Source organism: Pongo pygmaeus, chromosome 16 (genome assembly GCF_028885625.2).
Source record: "Pongo pygmaeus isolate AG05252 chromosome 16, NHGRI_mPonPyg2-v2.0_pri, whole genome shotgun sequence".
NCBI lineage: Eukaryota > Metazoa > Chordata > Mammalia > Primates > Hominidae > Pongo > Pongo pygmaeus.
The window spans coordinates 52,598,537-52,617,455 of NC_072389.2; the positions used below are offsets into that span (position 1 = coordinate 52,598,537).

The 18,919-nt window shown below is 39.9% G+C and overlaps 1 protein-coding gene across 2 annotated transcripts in view; it reads left to right on the plus strand.

Annotated features, from left to right (window-relative positions):
- Nucleotides 1–18,919, plus strand: part of SEMA6D (semaphorin 6D) — a 585,453-nt gene that overhangs the window by 208,847 nt on the left and 357,687 nt on the right. For both annotated transcript variants that reach the window (XM_063652609.1, XM_063652615.1), the window contains one exon: nucleotides 14,842–14,921. The gene's annotated coding sequence lies outside the window, so the exon portion shown is untranslated. The remainder of the gene's footprint in view (nucleotides 1–14,841; nucleotides 14,922–18,919) is intronic.

Genomic DNA, 18,919 nt, shown 5'->3' on the forward strand with positions numbered 1-18,919 from the left:
TTATTCAAGAGTCTTATTTTTCTCTCAGAGTCTTTCTGAACTCCTTCTAATTTGGAGAGGATTTGCTTTTCCAGCAGAAATTGTACACTGATATACTATATGCATGCTTGTTAGAGGTGATTTTATTGTTTTATTTCTGTAAGTAATTAACCTGTTTTCCATGCTTTCTGTGATACTAATGAAGAATATTTAGTGTGGAATAACTCATTCAGATGAAACTACAGCATTTCCTTGCTTTGTACCACTTGCCATTGAAGATGTTGTAACATAACTATGATGTCATATATCCATTATCTCCAGGAGCTTCATAAGCAATTTCCAGTGGCTGTTTGCTTCACAGTTTGTTGAGATTTTTTTCCTCTGGAAAAATTTCCATCGCTGTTTTTTCATTTCCTTTAGAAAGGGAAATAAAAGCAAAAATAGAATAACAGTATCTTTCAAAATGTGCTTTATAAACGAATATGCTTATAAACCCTGGGTTCTTAAACTGCTACACAAATTGAAAGGGTGTCAGCACTCCCTCCATTCCCCAACCCCCAACACTTTCCCTAGCAAAAATCCGTAGCAGTTTCTGCCTTAAGAAAGATCATTTAATCCAAGCCATAGCATTTGTGACTTGGCTAATTATGAAGTACAATTAAAAAATGATTAAGAATTTTTCCCTTCTTAGCCAGAACTCAGGAAGTGTTCTCTTTGTTCTCACTTATTTAATCACCTTTGCAGTCATTTCCAATCTAGCGTTACTCCTTTTGACATATCCCAAAATAGCCTGTTTAATTCTGGCCGGAGATGTTCTTTCTTCTTATCTGATCTGGCGCTGTCTCTTGCTTTATTGGCTGCTGTCAAATAAGATACCCTTTTAAACCATCTAAAGTCACAGATGCCTCACTCTTGATACCATACATCTCTGGACTTCTGCTTTTCTTTGGTGAGCCTTCAGGGTAGGACCACAGGTCGTAGGGTCTGTGTCTATGCCAATAAAATAAACAGGGTTTTGGGAGAGGGTTGGTTTTGTGGGCATTTTTTTTAACATCCTGGAAATGCTGATGAAATTCAGTTACCACTCCCTGTGCCCCTGAGGATTCGGCTGAGAATTTTAAAGGAAGGGAGAGATTCGGTTTGGCACGGAAGAGGGAAGATATCGTAAATTTAAGCATAGAAAAAAGGCATGTGTGAAGGCTCAAAAGTAGGAGAAAGGAAGTGATATCAGAAAGTGCCACAATCACTCCTTTGTCCTGGTGTCAGGTGAGAACTCTGAGTAGCTGTCATCAATCTCTCAGAAACCAACCTGATGCCTTTGCCTTTCAAACTCAGATAAGCCACTGTGACTGTAAGGACCCTCATCCGTGGAGGATGTGCACCATAATGGGAAGGAACACTGGCTCAGGAGCCACACTTCCTGGATGACCTTCCAGCAGCATAACCTTGGTCAAGACACTTAACCTCTTTATCCCTTAAAAAAGGCCGTCAGAATACATTACTGAAATACTGATTTGAAGATGTCTTAATCAACATGTATGAGCCACCACCTTGCCAAGCACTTTCACATAAATTCTTTACATGAGAATAGTTTACAAATTCAAAGGCAGTCTAAAAATATAAACTTCTGTATATTTCCTCAGTTAGAAAAGAAAATCTCTTTGCAGTTTTTATTATTTCCCATTATTATCTGCATTTTGGAGATGAAAAAAAACAACAACAGAGAATAAAAGAGGTTAAGTGATTTGCTCAAGGTCACATAGCTGATAATTGCAGGCCTCAAACCCACAGTGAGCTTTCTAGTCCACTGAGATTCCCATGACAACTCAGCTCCCAACAATCTGCTTGTAATCAAGTGCCAAAGCAACATTAAACTTTCCAATTCTCTTACCAGCCACCATCCTGCTGAATCTCTCCAGAATCTTACTCCACTCAGGGCTTGATAAGTGTACATCCACCATCTGAACCCATCTTTTCCAAAATTCTGACTTCCTAGACTTCGATTCCTTTGACTTCCTGGCTAATGCCTTGGATCTGAATTTCTGATCCTACCAAATGTGGAGGACCAATAAAAGAGGATTTGCTTTTGGTGGCTTAAGAATATGACCTTCCACAATTATTACTTGCCATTGTCAGCCGAGAGGAACTTATGCCCCTCAGCAAGGCTGACCCCAACCATTGTCTTATGCTGGGGAACATGTGGTTGTCCTAGCCATGGCTCTGCAAGGAGAAGCTGGGCACTAAAGGACAGAAACAAATTCGGATGATAATTATATTATCTCACTCATTAAAGTGAACTTGTGTGAGGATGAACATCAAACAAAAGGACAGAATGTCGGAAGAAAAGACATCTGAAAGAACATCCCTGAGAGATGAAATGGTTAGTGAGGTCAGTGAAAGCATCGATGTGTCAGGCTCACCTGGTCCCAGATTTGAGTAAACACAGGAACACACTGCAAAGTGTTGTTGGATCCTAAATCAGAGAAAGCTTTAAATAAGAAGAGTTAGAGTTTAGGTCATACACTGAGTTGTGTTTGTTTTGAATAATTTTATTTTTATGATACCCTCCTCGCCATCCTTAAGCTATTTAAGAGTTCAAGTTAGCCCTGTGAAATGTTTTCCAGAATTCTAGAGACCTCATGTTGGAAGATGGTGCTTTAAGTAAAAGAACCAAAATCAGAGCAGCAAAAGCTACTTCCAAACAAACACACTGTAGAAATCCTTCCTGTAGGCTGAGCATGGTGGCTTATGCCTGTAATCCCAGCACTTTGGGAGGCCAGGGTAGGTGGATGACCTGAGGCCAGGAGTTCAAGACCAGCTTGGCCAACAGGACAAACTCCCTTCTCTACTAAAAATACAAAAATTAGCCCGGCGTGGTGGTGTGCACCTGTAGTCCCAGCTACTCTGGAGGCTGAGGCAGGAGAATTGATTGAACCCAGGAGGCAGAGGTTGCAGTGAGCTGAGATCATGCCATTGCACTCCAGCCTGGGAGATAGAGAGAGACTCTGTCTCAAAAAAAAAAAAAAAAAAAAAAATCCTTCCTATACACTTTTATTTAACATTGCTTGCAATGCTATGAGGCAGGCATTATTCCCATTTTCTTAAGAGGAAGCTGACATTTATAAGGACCTAACACAAAGTGAGAGATTATTACAGGCTGACTGTGGTTGAGAATGCTCTGGAATTGTAGTCAGGTCTTGGTTGTCCAAGGAGTCTTTTGAACCTACTCGTCGAAGGATACTCAGTTTATCAAACAACTAGCTGTTTCTATTTAGATGGCCCGTGGCCTATTTCTAAAGCACACATACTGGCTTACTGGCTTTCATGGCATGAGAAAGTTGTTTTGAAGACCTGTACTTAAATAAATGAGTCTGACATCATGCTGTGGGGTGAAATAATTCATACAATATCAGGCAGGCTTTTGTCAAAGAACTTCTAACAGAGACCGAACAGCCTGAGAATTAACGGTACAGATTCAAGAGCCAGATGTCTGGGTTTGAATCCCACTGCTGTCAATTATTGGTAGTGTAACAAGTTATTTAATTTCTTTATACCTTCGTTTTCCCATCTGTAAAGGAAAGCTAGTAATGGTAGCCTACCTGATAGGGTTGCTGAGCAGATTAAATGAATTAGCTTGTTTAAAATACTTGAAATTATGCCCAATAGGTAGTAAATACTCAGTAAATGTTAGCTGTTATTTTAATTATTATTATTAACATTAGTAATTCCTTTGTGTCTTCTGTGTACAATACAGTCATTTTATTTTACTCCTCAAGCCTTTTTATAATCCCACATTTCTTATAGAATAAATGGTCACAACTTTCATTTTTGAATGTTTGACCTGTGCCATGCACTATGACAAGCACGTTGTCTCCTTTAATCCACAAAACAATCATAAAATGTTGGCAGTACTATTAATACCATTTTATAGATGAGAAAAAATGGAATTTAAAGAGCTGTTTAAAATTGTCTACAATAATAAAGCTAGCAGTGGATAATTTGGAGCATAAAACCTGTTTTGTAAAACTTCAGTTCTCTGACTACTGTGTTACAATGCGTAACCCCTCTTCTTCCTTCCACCTGCTCACCCAATACCCATGTCTGCTACTTTGTCAGCCTGCTCTCACCCAACTTCCCAAAAGTTTACACTGTTCTCCCCCCAAGAATGCTGAGGGACTTGCAGTTCCCCGTGTGCAGTAAGCTCTTCCCTGCCCAGTGACTCTGCATATGCTGTTCTCTCCGTTTCTAGTGCCCTTTCCACTTTGTAAATTAGGAAAGTCACTACACGTCCTATAAAAATTGCATCAGCTGTCCCCTCTGCTTTGAGGTCTTCTCTTACTTTTTAAGTCAAAGCTAGACGGTTTTGTGTCTGTGCTTTCATACCACCTGCAGCACATTTGTCCAATGTTTTTTCCTTTCTAAAATATTGTCTTCCCCACTAGACTGTGAGCCCTTCAAAAATAGTTAACTTTTACTTTTGATTATTGCCTCCCAAGCCAGAATTGAGTTTTTTAAAAGTAAACAGTTCACAAAATCATAAGATAAACTGGTAAATAAATAGTTCAGATTACTTCCTGAAGCAGCACTGTCCAATAGAATGTTCTAGGGTGATGAAAATGTTCAGTGTCTATACTGCATGGTAGCCACTAGCCATGTGTGTTAATGAGCTCTTGAAATGTAGTTGATGCCACTGCAGAACTGGATTTTTAATTTTATTTAATTTTAAGAAATTTAAATAACTACTGTTTAATATGCTGGGCAGCACAGTTCTAGAGTCAAAGCTGGAGCAGCCTTTGATTGAAGGTTCTTCTTGAGTATTCCTCATCCATATTTCCTTCTCTATTATATAGTGTATCTTGTAGTTGTTTGAAGTCAGAGAGTTGCATATGCTGGAGAGCAGAGTTCAAGATGCTGTAATGAGACAGCAATGATCTTCTATTAGGACAATGGCTCTTCAGAGGGGAAATTTAAGCTTGTAGTGTCACTCACGTAACCACAACAGTGATTTATGCAATAGGGCTAGCATCTTCTCAAAGAGCATTTTCAAATTCATAAAGGATATTTGCAGCCAGAGGAGGATATCTGTGTTGGGGCGCTTTCGGGTTCTCTGCACAGCTAATAAGTGGAAAACAACATCAGCTTCTCTTTATCTGCTTCCACTGGGCCCCTCCAACATTGTACATATAGATCTGTTTTCCATTTGCATTATTATACTGTCATTTGTTTATGTTCTGTCTTCGCCCCATCCTAAGTAACTTCTTTGTGAACCAGACTTTTTTTTTTTTTTTTTTTTTTTTTTTGGTTATGCATCTTTATTTCCCTAGGACTTACCATAGCATTTGACATAAGGAAAAGCGTCAATAAATGTTTGATTGAATAGATAGATGAATCAAGGACAAGCCAACAATTCCTGGGACCTCAAGAGGCAAAGCCTCCATCATAAAGTAATGGATATTCCAGAGGGATCTGAGCCTGCAGCACTGTTCTCACTAGGGAGGGAAACATGCAGGAACAGAATCCTGTCCTGTTCACAGCACAATCACAAAGAAAAGCAATTATGCATTCTGGGCTAGTCCAGACAGCTAGATTGGGTAGAGGTTCAGTCAAGCTGGCGTACTATCTTGCAGTCCACCTAAGGAAGTTTGGATTTAATGAGTAGGAAGTGACAAGATGCTTTTAACAAAAGCCTTTTTTTTCCAGAATCCCTGTGTTGGCTGGAAGGCTTGCCCAGCCTCCCTAGGTTTTGAAATAAAATGGACCAGTAAATGCACAACTCTTCTTTTTTGCATAATCTCTGTTAGAAAAGAAAGGGCCCACGGAAAAAGTGCAAAAGTGATGAGAAGACCCCAGCAATGACTGCCATGCAGACACACATGCAAACAGTGTGCACATCCTAGTAGGTAGTAGAGCAAGGTAAATGATTTAATGGAGCATGAACAGGGTATCATCTCAGTTCAATTTAGTGCAGGTCAATAAAAATTTAGTGAGCATCTACTTTATGGGGAGAAACATGAGTGATTAAGACACAGTCTCTTCCTTTGAAGAATTCACAATCTAACACAGAAGTAAGACTCATGAGCTAATAACTTGCAACAGAATGTGATGAATGCACAAACAGAGGTGAGTTAGGTACACTGGTGGCACAGAGGAGCAGACAGTTAACTGCACTGGAGTTTGTCTTGAATGATGTGTAGAAATTCTTTAACTGCATGGGGATGGGGAGAGGTTAGGGAAAGAAGGGCCCTTCCAGTTAGAAGCAATAACATAGTCAAAGGCACAAGTGGGTGAAGCAGTGCAGAGTGGCCGGTGTGGGAGATGGGGCTGGCTCTTCCCTTGGTGACTACTGAGGTGCCCATTTTATCAGAAGTTCACTCTGTCTTTCTGGAGTTTGCAAGATGATTCTTGCTGTTATATACAGGATGGACTGACAAGGATAACCTTTAAATAGGGAGGTCAACTAGGAAGCTGATAACAGTTTCGGGATGAGAAGTTTATGGTCCCAGCTAGAATTATGACTGTGAAAATAAAAAGCAAGACTTGAAAAAGTATGTTCTAGAGAAGTAATTGTCAGCCCCTTTTGTGTCTGATAACTCCTGAGAAAGAAAACATACATCTATCAGTAAGAGTGATGGTACGCTACAGAATTGTATCTCAAAAGGGATATGGGGATATCATTTGGAAAATCACCTTAAATGATTCTGGTGTGGAGATCACCCTCTAATACCCTAGCAAGGAGAACCTGTATTCTAGAGGAAGAGCAAAACTTTGTGGGGACCAAGAAGTGGAAGGGGTTAAGGCTGAAGATATAAAAAATAAATGTTACCATTTATTGAGAACCCAAAATGAGCCATCATCTTGGCAGTTATAATTTTATTTTGTTTTTACTACTGTAGGGTAGGTATTATCCTCCTCATTTTATCAAGGAGAGACCTGAAATTCAGCTAGATTCTGAACATTTTTCCAGCTCCAGTTGCTACTGGTAGAAATGCCTGGATTCGATCACAGGACCATCTGATTGAAAAGCCTGAGCTCTTTGTAGCACAGACCACCACCTCTCTCTAAGACCTTTAATGCTGTGGCCTGATTGGCCCCTAACATTGTATCAGAGGAGTGCCATTAAAAGGGAAAATGAAGTTACCCTCAGGGATGGGCTTTAAGAGAAAGACGCCCAGCTAGTACTCTGATCTTCTGTCTCTTTTTCTCCAGTATCATCACTATAGTGTGTCTCAGAGAATGATAACAGCTCACATGCTATTTTGCTAAAAGTGTGTGGGAGAGAAATTAGTGAGTAATTCATTCATTTTCTTTCAATCAACATGTATTTATCAGGCTCATATATGCCAGGTATTTTGCTCAGTGTAAAGGATAAAAAGGTATATTTGCAAGCATTGCTCCTGCACTCCAGAAATCTATAGTTTCATACATGCTAAAATATGTAGCATAGAATTCTAGTGGAGAGTGCTAAGTGGTCAAGTAGAGATGTGTGCAAGGTGTCATGAGAAAGTGGCAGCTGCTTCTTAAAGAATGAGTAGGAAATTTTCCTAGGGGGAGAAGTGAGAAAGGCACTCCAGGAGGAGCAAGCAGCAATGCAAAGGCAGGGCATATTGGAAGTGTTTCAGGAGATGCGCCGTGTAGCAAGAGCTGAAAAGAAGGACAAGGCTGTTCAGGGCTCTGTGTTCTCTTCTGAGGAGCAGACATCTAGTCTCCTGAGTGGAGTGTGTTAGTAGCAGGGAGGAGGGGTGGAGACTGTAAGGGATTGGAGGGGGTGGCATGAGCTTAGTGTTTCTGAACAAAATTTGGAGAGCTGGTGGGGAAGGATTTGGTTGGAGACAGAGTGGTTCCAGGAGAGGCAGATTCCAACCTGTTACAAAGTCTCATCTCAGACAGGGTCAGGACCTAGTCTGAGTCCATCCTAAACATCACCCTCCTCCACCACCCCACAAACTCATTCCACCACCTCAGAGGGCTAAGTCATTTTAAGGGTCAAGTGGGAATGGAGGAGGAGCTTCACCTAACTTACTAGCCTGAGGAGTCCAGGATCAGGGCTGTATACCAGCCTATAAAATGAATCAGTGCCTCAGGGCCTTTCCCATAGCAACAAAATTAGTCCTTGACACCTAGACAGTTCTTGCTTCCTTTGTTTTCTGCTTCTCGTGTTGCCTGAAGGCATGCCTCTTCTTTTGACTTGTATAATTCCCTCATCTAGCTGGGGGCCTCATATAAACTCTGCTGCACTGCTAATATTTCAAAGTCATTTTCAGCTCTGTTACATCCTTCTCTCAATCATTCTTTAGAGCAGGAGATGTCATCTAGAGGGGTCTGCAGCTTGCATAAATGAGTTATGAATCCTCATAATTTCAAGTGGGTTACCAAACCTCTTCCCAGCAGAACCAGGCATCTGGTAGCTCCAAAGTGTGAAAAGGACATTATGCATATGTATGCAGAGCCACATGCCCTACAGCGATTCAGAAGTACTTGCCACACTTTCACTCACGAGGGCCATATGCAAGGAGACCTGAGAACTGCTCTTTGAAAGGAAGCTGCTTTAGCATATCCTTTCTGTTCTCTATTCTGTGCACAAGGCTTCAACTTTCTTTTCCTGAACCCATGAAAGGAGTGAGGAAAAGGTTTGACTGAGTGTGCAAATTATCTGTCTTATACAACTTTGCATATATGTAGTTGGCTAACTTTACCATCAGCAGCTACTGGAGAAAGTGAAAAAGCAACAAACTCAGTCTATATGAACATAGCGAGGGCAACAAAATCAGGGACCTAGATGACTCTGACATGGATAATGTTGCCTGAAGAATTTGGAATGGAGGAAAAGGTTCGACTGCTGGTAGCTGTTTGACCTGGCTTAAGATACTTATCCCCACTGAGACTTCCTGCACCTGTAAATGGGGCATAATAATAGCTCTACTGAGTAGTGTTTTCTGAGAATTAGATTAAATAACAGATTTAAAATAGCTTATAAAAACATACCAAAGAACAAAAGCTAACAAAAATATACTTTCCATTTCCTTCCTTTTGATTTATAATAATTTATTAATAATTACTCTGACTTCTAAAAATAAGTCAATCTCATAGTGACAGAGAGTAAAAAGGTGGCTGCCAGGGTCTGGAGAGTAGGGGAAAAGGGGAGATGTTGGTCAAAGGGTACAAACCATCAGTTATAAGATGAGTAAGCTCTGGAGACCTAATGTACAGTATGGTGACTATCGTTATTAAGAATGTATTGTATACCCGAAGTTTCCTAAGAGAGTAGATCTCAAGTGTTCTCACCACTAAAAAAAAAAAAAAAAAAAAAAAAAAAAAAAATGAAGTGACTTGTGAGGTGATGGATAATGGATATGTTAATTAGCTTGATTGTGGTAATAATTTCACAATGTATGTCTATGCCAAAACATCATATCGTGTACCCTAGATATGTATGCTACTTTTGTCAGTCATACCTCAAAAAACAAAAACAAAAATAAAAACAACAAAAAAAAAAACAGAAAAAAAGAAAACTGTAAATTTAAAAACAAAAAACTGTCCCAGTCACTTTATGTAGTTTTTGTGGAGGAAATTAAGTGAAAATAGTGAATGTTGCAGGCCGGGCGGAGGGTGGCTCATGCCTGTAATCCCAGGACTTTGGGAGGTGAGGCAGGCAAATTACCTGAGGTCAAGAGTTTGAGACCAGCCTGGCCAATGGTGAAACCATGTCTCTACTAGAAATACAAAAATTAGCCAGGCATGGTGCATGGTGGCAGATGCCTGTAATCCCAGCTACTTGGGAGGCTGAGGCAAGAAAATCGCTTGAGCCCGGGAGGAGGTTGCAGTAAGCCGAGATCGTGCCACTGCACTCCAGCCTGGCTGACAGAGCAAGACTCTGTCTCAAAAAACAAAAACAAAAACAAAACCAAAAACAAAAATACTTAATAAAGTGAACAATTCCAAACAACCAGAATGTGTGATTATCATCATTATTTTGGAGGTACTTAGGCTGTCATTGTTACAAAAATATTTGGAAATGTTTACTGAAAGTAGATGTAGTATTGTTACTGAGGAGCAGAGAAGTTGATGCATTCATCTGTCAAGCCCAGTTCCTATCCACCTTCTTGGTGCAAAAAGTTGCCAAATACCTCATATATGTATAAGGTGGGTAGTGTTTGGAAAGGAGGATTGGAAGGTGCCCTTTAAAAGTGGTATACACAAAGTGCAGACCTGCAGTTTTTACATTCCACAGCTCTGAGTTCTTATCTTTTCTGGGACTTAAAGATTTAGCATGATTGTCAAGGCACATTGGATGGATAACCAGCCAGAAGCTCAGATGCTTGCAGATGATGCTGTCAGTTTGCATCATCCTTTCGCGGGGAGATGGCGCTCTCACCCCTTCTCCCTCCTCTCTGCACCTTGGTGGTGGTGGTGGTGCTGGGGTGGGGGTGTTGGGAATCTCCATGTGAAAGGATGTGGTGAAGACTGGCAGAGTCTGAGGTTGGGCCTCAGAAGGAGGGCAGTAGATAGGACTCTTAACCAAGTTGTCAAGGACCTGTGGTTTCTCATTTGCGCTGTCCAAATCCCCTTTCTCAGTAAATTTCAGCATTTTCTCCTCCCATCCTCGTGACCTGGTGTGGAAGTGGAGAGAGGTGGTGGGTAAGACAACTACCTTGGCATGTTCTGGCATCCTCAGACAGGCCTGGGATTGAGCCCCGTCTCTGCCAGCTACCACTTGTAGCTGTTTGACCTGGTTTAGTTTATTTATCCCCACTGAGACTTACTGCATCTGTAAATGGGGCATAATAATATATCTACTGAGTAGTGTTTTCAAGAATTAGATTAAGTAATATATTTAAAATATCTTATGAAAACATACACAGAACAAAAACTAACAAAAATATACTTTCCACTACCTTCTTTTTGATTTATAACAATTTATTAATGACTCTGACTTCCTTCTATATCACACTATCCTTATCTATAAAAAAGGGTAAACTAAATAACTTATAATGCCTTCACACTAGTAAAGGCTGAAAATTCTTCCACTTCCAGTGCTATAACCAAGAAATAAATGAGGTTGCTCTGTATATTCTAAGGTATGTTGAGATAAAATTGCACAGAGAGATTAAAAAGGGGGAATCTGATCTAGGTATTATTGGACAAGTAAAGTGTTAATAAGCAAATAGGTATTGACACAATGAGGAAAGACACACAGAGCCTGATGCTGTTAGGATTAACAAAAGCAATTTGGATAAACTGATTCATGCTAAGATAATAGAGATTCTCCCAGAACTATGTTTGTAATTTAGAAGAGGGCAGCTCGAAGGAAGCATGAGCCTCTCTCTTGGGGAGTAGGTGCTTCTCCCTCCCTTCCAAAGCACACAGGCAGGAGTGCAGCAGAGCTTGCAGGAGGCTATAGTTCCCCACTGGACACTCATCTGCATAAGTGCAAGGACTCCGTCTGTTTTGTTGCCAGTTGTACAGTTCAACTGAATGTTGAACTTTGGATAAATAAATTAGTATCACTGATGCACTTCAAGTATTAATGTCTGAGTGTGGGGTAAAATCCAGGACAAGAGAACCTAGTGATCTTTTTAGAATAGCAGTTCTCCTGGAACACTTCCTGAAGACACCTCAGAGCACTTTTGCAAATGCTGATAGTTTATTTAAGCTTGTAGACAGCTTTTTCTTGCCTATCGTACAGCTGTAAGTGTGGGAGCACAGTTCTCTGGGGACCTGGGCATATGTTCTCTCCTGGAGAAAATCTGGGAGAGAGCCCCAAGGAACACATTGTACCCCTCTCTCTGCCAAGAAAAGAAAATCCTGCCTGAAATGCACCCTCGGCCAATGAGAAAGTATGAGCTGGAAACAGAGCTTTAGAAACTTAGCTGTGTATTAGAATGAAGACTGAATTGGTGGATGAGTTGGAAATTCTGGGTTCCATTTTTGATCTTCCACCATAATGATATCTCCCACATACTACAGAATTATGGTAAACTCTCTGGACTTCAATTCCTCCCCTGTAAATAAGGAGATTAGTCCAAAGACATGTTAATGTCAAGATACCTTCTAGCCTGTTGCTCCCAATTTTATTGGCACTTCCTAGAATTGTGAAGCTGGAAAAATATTCGGATTTTTCTAATTCAGCTTTTTTATTTCATAGATGAGAAAACTGAGTTGTAGAGAGGTGAAGTTATTTGTCAAAAGCCACCAAACCAAGTAGAAGCCAAGCTAAGGTTAGGACCAGTATCCTCAGACCACCAGTCCAAAGGCTCTTAATCTGTTGAATCATAGTCCACCTTAAAAATCTGATGCAAGCCCTGGACATGCTGGGAGTGGGGAAGGGATGGGAGGAGCAAATGCATCACAGATAAATTCATAAAATTTGCAGACTATTTTCAGGGTTGTGGGGGGGCGGGGAGGTGGGTCTTAGATTTCAGGCTAAAAGCTCTGTGCAACACTTTATTTCTGAAAGTCTGTGTTAGAACCAAATATTTAAGAAATTTTTTTTTAAGCAGGGTCTGACTCTGTCGCCCAGGCTGGAGTGCTCAGCTCACTGCAGCCTCAACCTCCTGGACTGAGGTGATCCTCTGACCTCAGCCTCCTGAGTAGCTGGGACCACAGGCACGTGCCACCATGCCCAGCTAATTGTTTTTGTATTTTTTTTGGTAAAGAAGGGGTTTCTCCATGTTGCCCAAGCTGGTCTTGAATTCCTGGGCTCAAGGGATCCGCTTGCCTTGGCCTTCGAATTGCTAGGATTACAGGCAGGAGCCACTGCACCTGGCTAGAACGTTTTTATATGTGATGGGAAGTGTGCCTCTGACTTCTTTGGCTTAATAGCTTCATTTGTGCAAGAAGCATCAAAACACACTGGAACAAATTTAGGTTTATATCTGCCAAATAAGTGTTACTCACATGTTTTATTGATGGCAGTTTCTGATTTGTAATAATCCAGTTCCCCTTTTAAATGTTATAGCTGTTGTTCCTCTTACAAATACTTCTGCTAAATTCGGTGCTCCTCATTTGTCAACCATAGTCAGATAATACAACAAGGGGCTGGCTAAAACAAAAGTTTTTCTCATTAAGTGAATCTGAAGGAGGCCTCTACTAATTAGTTATTGAATTGGATCTTTGGGGTAGGTGCATTAAAATGACCTGTTCTTCTTGAAAATATATAGCATATAGTCCTGAACCCCAGCCCAGACCTATTGATTCAGAATCTTTAGGAAGTAAGGCCACAGAATCTGTGTTGTTACAAACTCTCCAGAACCTCTTATGCACACATTTGAAAACACCCATTCTCAATACTTGCCCAAATATTTTCAGTCTTTAACAAAACTGACCTAATGATAATACTACCCTAAATGATTCTTTGGTCTTTGAAATGGTGAAAGCATGCAGTATGCAGACCATAATACAGGTATGGAAAACATACCATTGAATTTTTTCAAAGAAAATATTTTTTCTCTCCACTTAAATACAAGGGGATGAGTGGCTGTGGCCTGATTCATGCCATGGTGGACACGGTGTAGGGTATCTAGGGTATCAACATTTCTTCTTGGTGGCCCTCATTTTCCAGATGATTCCTTAGCTGAGTTTTTTTTTGTTTTTTTTTGTTTTTTTTTTTTTGACAGAGTCTCACTCTGTTGCCCAGGCTGGAGTGCAGTGGCGCAGTCTCGGCTCACTGCAACCTCCGTTTCCTGGGTTCAAGTGATTCTCTTGCCTCAGCCTCTCGAGTAGCTGGGACTACAGGTGCTTACCACCACGCTCGGCTAATTTTTTTCATTTTTAGTAGAGATGGGGTTTTGCTGTGTTAGCCAGGATGGTCTCGATCTCCTGACCTCGTGATCCGCCTGCCTCAGCCTCCCAAAGTGCTGGGATTGAGTTCTTGTTTTAATATTCACAGTTGCATGCATGCCTGCCATTGAAGAACTACCCCTATAGTTCTGCTTCATTTTATTGAAATACAGAAATATCAAGTGTGTTATTCCAAAAAAATACTTCAGCAGATGTAAACATAAAACTTGTATCTCCTCTTAGCATCAAACAAGCTAACATACACACTCATATACCGGTAGAACAAAAACTCATCTAAGAATGACAAAGTCTGACATTTTCTAACTTTAAAACACCTTGCTCTATTTCTGAAACTAAGGTTTCTCTGGTTTTCAAAGAGGCTTCATAGAACTCCTAGGGATATTAATTCAGCTGCTTTTCACCCCCTCTGTCTTCAGGTTTGGGATTCTTGGGTGTTTCCATGGGCTCGCATTCCTTGTGTGTCTGTGTAGCCACTTCTGGATTCAGATCCCTCTATTCCAGTAGTGTGGTCAGAACAAGATAAATTCACTCCAGCCCTCAGAGCCTCATCTCAAGGTCAATAGAGGGAATTTGGAAACTTCTCTTGAGTAAGAGTATAGGTTATCCTTGTCCACTGTGACAACGGACTCAGTGAAAAAGCAGTTGCCCTCCACTACCCAATGTGTGGCCCACAGAATGTGCACAGACTTTGCAGTCATGTAAGCACATACTTCATTAAAATTGGGTTGGTTACTTTTTTCCCCCACAAAGACCATGTCCTGATTGCAGTTTATTAAAACTACCTAGGCAGTGTACCATTATTTGTCCTGCTTGTATTCATGAATGGCCTGTTCGCAATAGGAACATCCAGGTAGAGATCAATAATCAGTCTCGTAGTTAGGGCAGAGAGAGGAAGAAAAGGAAAATCCACTGGTGCACTGCATTCAGCTGTGTTTAAGAGGTCTTATCATTAAAGCAACAGCAGGCGTTTATAAACCAGGCTTGCCGGCAGTGCTGGGCAGACAGGATTAGAATAATCATCCATCAGGCTCTGTTTCATGAATGTTTTCCTTTGACTTTTGGCAGGATCTCCAACCTGAGCATATGCCAGTTGACATGGGAACACTGAGGCCAGCAATTTAAGGATTTCACATTTGCTTGCAGTGGTAAGATTTAAATATATAACAACAAAGGACGATAAATATTACTGGGTTCTGGCTTTTTCCATTAGATGTGAAACTGAAGTTGTTTAGGTGTATCTTTTTTGATCAGTAAAGATATCTACTTGCAAAACCATAGCAGACACAAGATAAATCCATAATCCATAAATATTGAACATAGTGTTTGTTGGTACGAGTGAAAATAGGGAAACTAATAATTAGATTTTTTAAGTGTCTGCATCATTGGACTAAGTGGAGGAAATGGTTTCCATTTTGAACAATGAAACTACGTGTATTCAGAAGAGATATGATTATACAGCACAAAGAGACACAGAGTTTAAGATCAATGGGGAGAAAGAAAGGGAAAATCACTCTGTTTTCAATTCTGCATGGGACAGTCATACTCTTAACATGGGTCCAGATATTTGGTTTCTAAAACAACCACATTTGTAGTTAGTTAGGAGATTACGTAAAAGTGAAGACTCTCTGAGGCCGATGACAGTGCACCTCCACACACTGGACACTTGCTGCCATCAGAGACATCTGTATGCCATTACTTAAAAAGAGAGTGATAATGGTGACTGTTGACGGATGGCAAATTGTGTTACTGGAAGATCATTTTGAAAAGGGAAGTCTCCCACTCCTCTGTGTGTATGTGTATTTACATATATGTGTGAACAAACGTATACTCCCTCCCTTAAATCTCAGGCCGAAATATAATATTGAAAAAAGTAACAATTAAAATTTACATTCATAATAAAAGAGAGCACCATCTCTGGAAACATTTTCAATATAAAGTAGAAATTGCACCATGATAGGGTTAAACAGTCAAACAAGATCATCTAGGCCTCGGTGGATTCTTTGGACCCTGTTTTGTTTAATTTAATAGGTTAAATTAAAAAAATAATACCCATTCCATTACCATCTTCCTTTAAGCCAGATCTTCATGGAGTGAGGCTGTATTTGGTACATTCAATTCTCTGAGAGCTACCATTTTAATATATTTTCTTTCTTTCCTTCTTTCTTTTTTTTTTGAGACAGAGGCTTGCTCTGTCAGCCAGGCTGGAGTGCAGAGGCACAATTACAGCTCACTGCAGGCTTGAACTCCTAGGCTCAAAGGATCCCCCCACCTCAGCCTCCTGAGTAGCTAGAACTACAGGCAAACACCACTATGCCTTCCTAATTAAAAAAAAAAAAATTATAGAGATAGGGTATCACTGTGTTGTCCATGCTGGTCTTGAACTCCTGGCCTCAAGTGATCCTCTTGCCTTGGTCTCCCAAAGTGCTGGGATTACAGGGGTGAGCCACTGCATTCGGCCACTAATATAGTTTCTATATGTTTCTTAGTCCCTGTTTTCATGTGGTCTTATAGCAGATCCATGGTGCACTGAGCAAAATGTGACTTTGAACAGCCTGATTTGCTCATTCTTGTATACTGACCATGGCCTTACATCTGTGAATTTCTGAAGGATGTATTTTGGAAATTCAGCATTCATATTTAGCCCTTTTAGTATATTCTTCTCAAATTGCCTTGCTGCTGTATTCAGTCATATTATTACAGTAACTTTTAGTTTAACAGCTTGTATTCTCAAAATCTATTTATGGAACAATGGAAGAATGATTTTAAAATAGCTTGGAAGATGCATTACCTAAACTGATACCTGGAAGTGATGATATAACTTCACACTTTTATGCATATAAAAGTAAATGAATATATCATTATGGTTTCTTTTATCTGAATATTACATTCCCCTTGAAAATTAAATAACTTTGCACTTGAGTTTCATGTTTTATTTCATGATTTAGAAGTGCTTTCTAGGAACTACCACCAAAGCCTAACTTCTATACGTAAGTCATGGTTTCCTCATACATACATGGAATTTAAGATAACATCCTAATTAGAGTCATTAAATCTTAGATGTCAGAAGGGGCTGAGTTAAACTGAACAGGTTAAAATCCCCAAGGTTGAGCAATGTGAGGAGGAAAAAAAAGTAAGAGAAACATGCATGTGATTGGCCTTAATGAAATTATAAGCCTCCAAGGAAGTGACCTACAACTCACATCTGGACCACAGAAGTCATCATTTCATCTGAACTGTATATATCAAATTATGCTTTTTGTTATCAAAAGTGAAAGTCTGCAAAAGAAATCCAATAGACCATGCTAAATTGAGTTACATCATTTAGAAAGTGGGAAGATTTCCTTAGAACTAGCCTCGGAGCCTCTTGTCTCTGTAGAGAACTAAGGACCATACAGAATCCTGTTCCACTTCTGCATATGAGGACACTGTTGAACAGATAGACTTGTTTGAGAAATAATATAATCATGTAGAGTGACAGAGTAGAAAAGCACTAATGTAGACACCAATGTACCTCAATCTTAATCCTAAAACCATACCTGATTTTGCTGGATAGGATTTTTCTTCTTTTGTCTCTAAGATTTTAAATAGTCTCTTAAATGTCAGGCCTTAGTTTTTAATTTGTAAAAGGGATTTAATATTTACTCTATTCTCTGTAGACTTAGCTGGGGATAAAATAAGTAAAAAATACTTTTTGGGACTTAAAATCACTACACAGAATTTAGTATTGCTAGAAAGTTGATTCCTTATTAATAGCACTTGTCTGATTTGAACATTAGGTCAAAAAAGCATATTCATCGATCTGGTCTATGTTTTTACATTGAATAAACAGTTGCTCTGAGCTCTAATACACTTGACTGTTCTTATTAAATTATGATAACAACAAAATGCAGTCATTATAACTTTCCCTGAATTGTGTGTGTATCTCTTTTTAGTGTTCTTAATGCACTGATCCAAAATTTCAGTGTTCTAAAATTACTCCAGATGAGAGTATGGGAGCGTATAGAGGAAATGTTTACAATACGATCCCTGTCAGTAAGGCGAGTGGAAAGGGTCTCTGGGAATGATCCTTGTGGTAAAGCCGTCTTTCTCAGACCTCCTTTTCTCTAATTCTTTTCAGATGTAGACTTCCTACCACAGCAAACCCTGTGTATCTTCCTGCCCCTTCTCCTCCTCTCTACCCCCTCCTGTCTACTTTCTCCTCTCCTTCACACCTCAGAAAGTCCTTTGATTGTTTACAATCCAGGTTTTTTTTAGCTATTGACCCACAGCCCTCTGCTTCCATAAATCCTGCTTTAAGTGTTTGATCTGTAAGACAAATATACCCCCATAGCCCTGAGTTTACTCTCTGACTCTGTTTCATTACAAATGTTGTAGACAATCAATATGAGTTGGGGGTGGGGGGAAATGTCTTAGGCCAACAAAAACAATTTGCTGGAACATACCATAATCTTTGCCCTTGCAAAGAACTGTTGATTACACATCCTTTAAGAATAAAGCCAAGTTGTTGGAAAATGTAACTTAAATAATACACAGGAAATTCCAACAATTACACATGACATAAAAAATCTTTCAGAGCTCCCAGTTCATGTACTAATGTTAGAAGCAATCAAGGACTATGAATAATGGATGAAGTTAAACATAGTGGCCCAAATTTTTATCCAGAGTGCTAGAGAAGAACGTTAACATAATGGATGTGGGTCAAAGAAATTGCCTGACATATGAAATACCAACCAAGAGTATCATCCATTTATTTTTTATTTAGGAGTAAAGTTTGCACACCATGCCAAGGTCACCATTGTAGAGATACTTACTTGTGTGCACTATGGTCCTCCCTAGTGATAACGATATTCTTCCCCAGTCCCAAGACCCCCAATCACGTGGCAGCATCATTTGTACCTTCTGTGACAATTAAAAGCCACCCTCATTTCTACCAATGTGTTCTCCCAAGAGAACAAAAGTAACTAATAGCTCCTTCAAGCCTGGGTATGGTCTATTTTGTCCTCATGTTAGAACTTAATTTAAACCTTCCTTGGTCACAAAATTCTGAGACTAATCTGGGAAAGTAACCAAAGAAAATTAAGATGAAAATAAGGTTAAGTATGGGAAATGTTGTCCTAAAATACTCCACCCAAATTTCCATGTG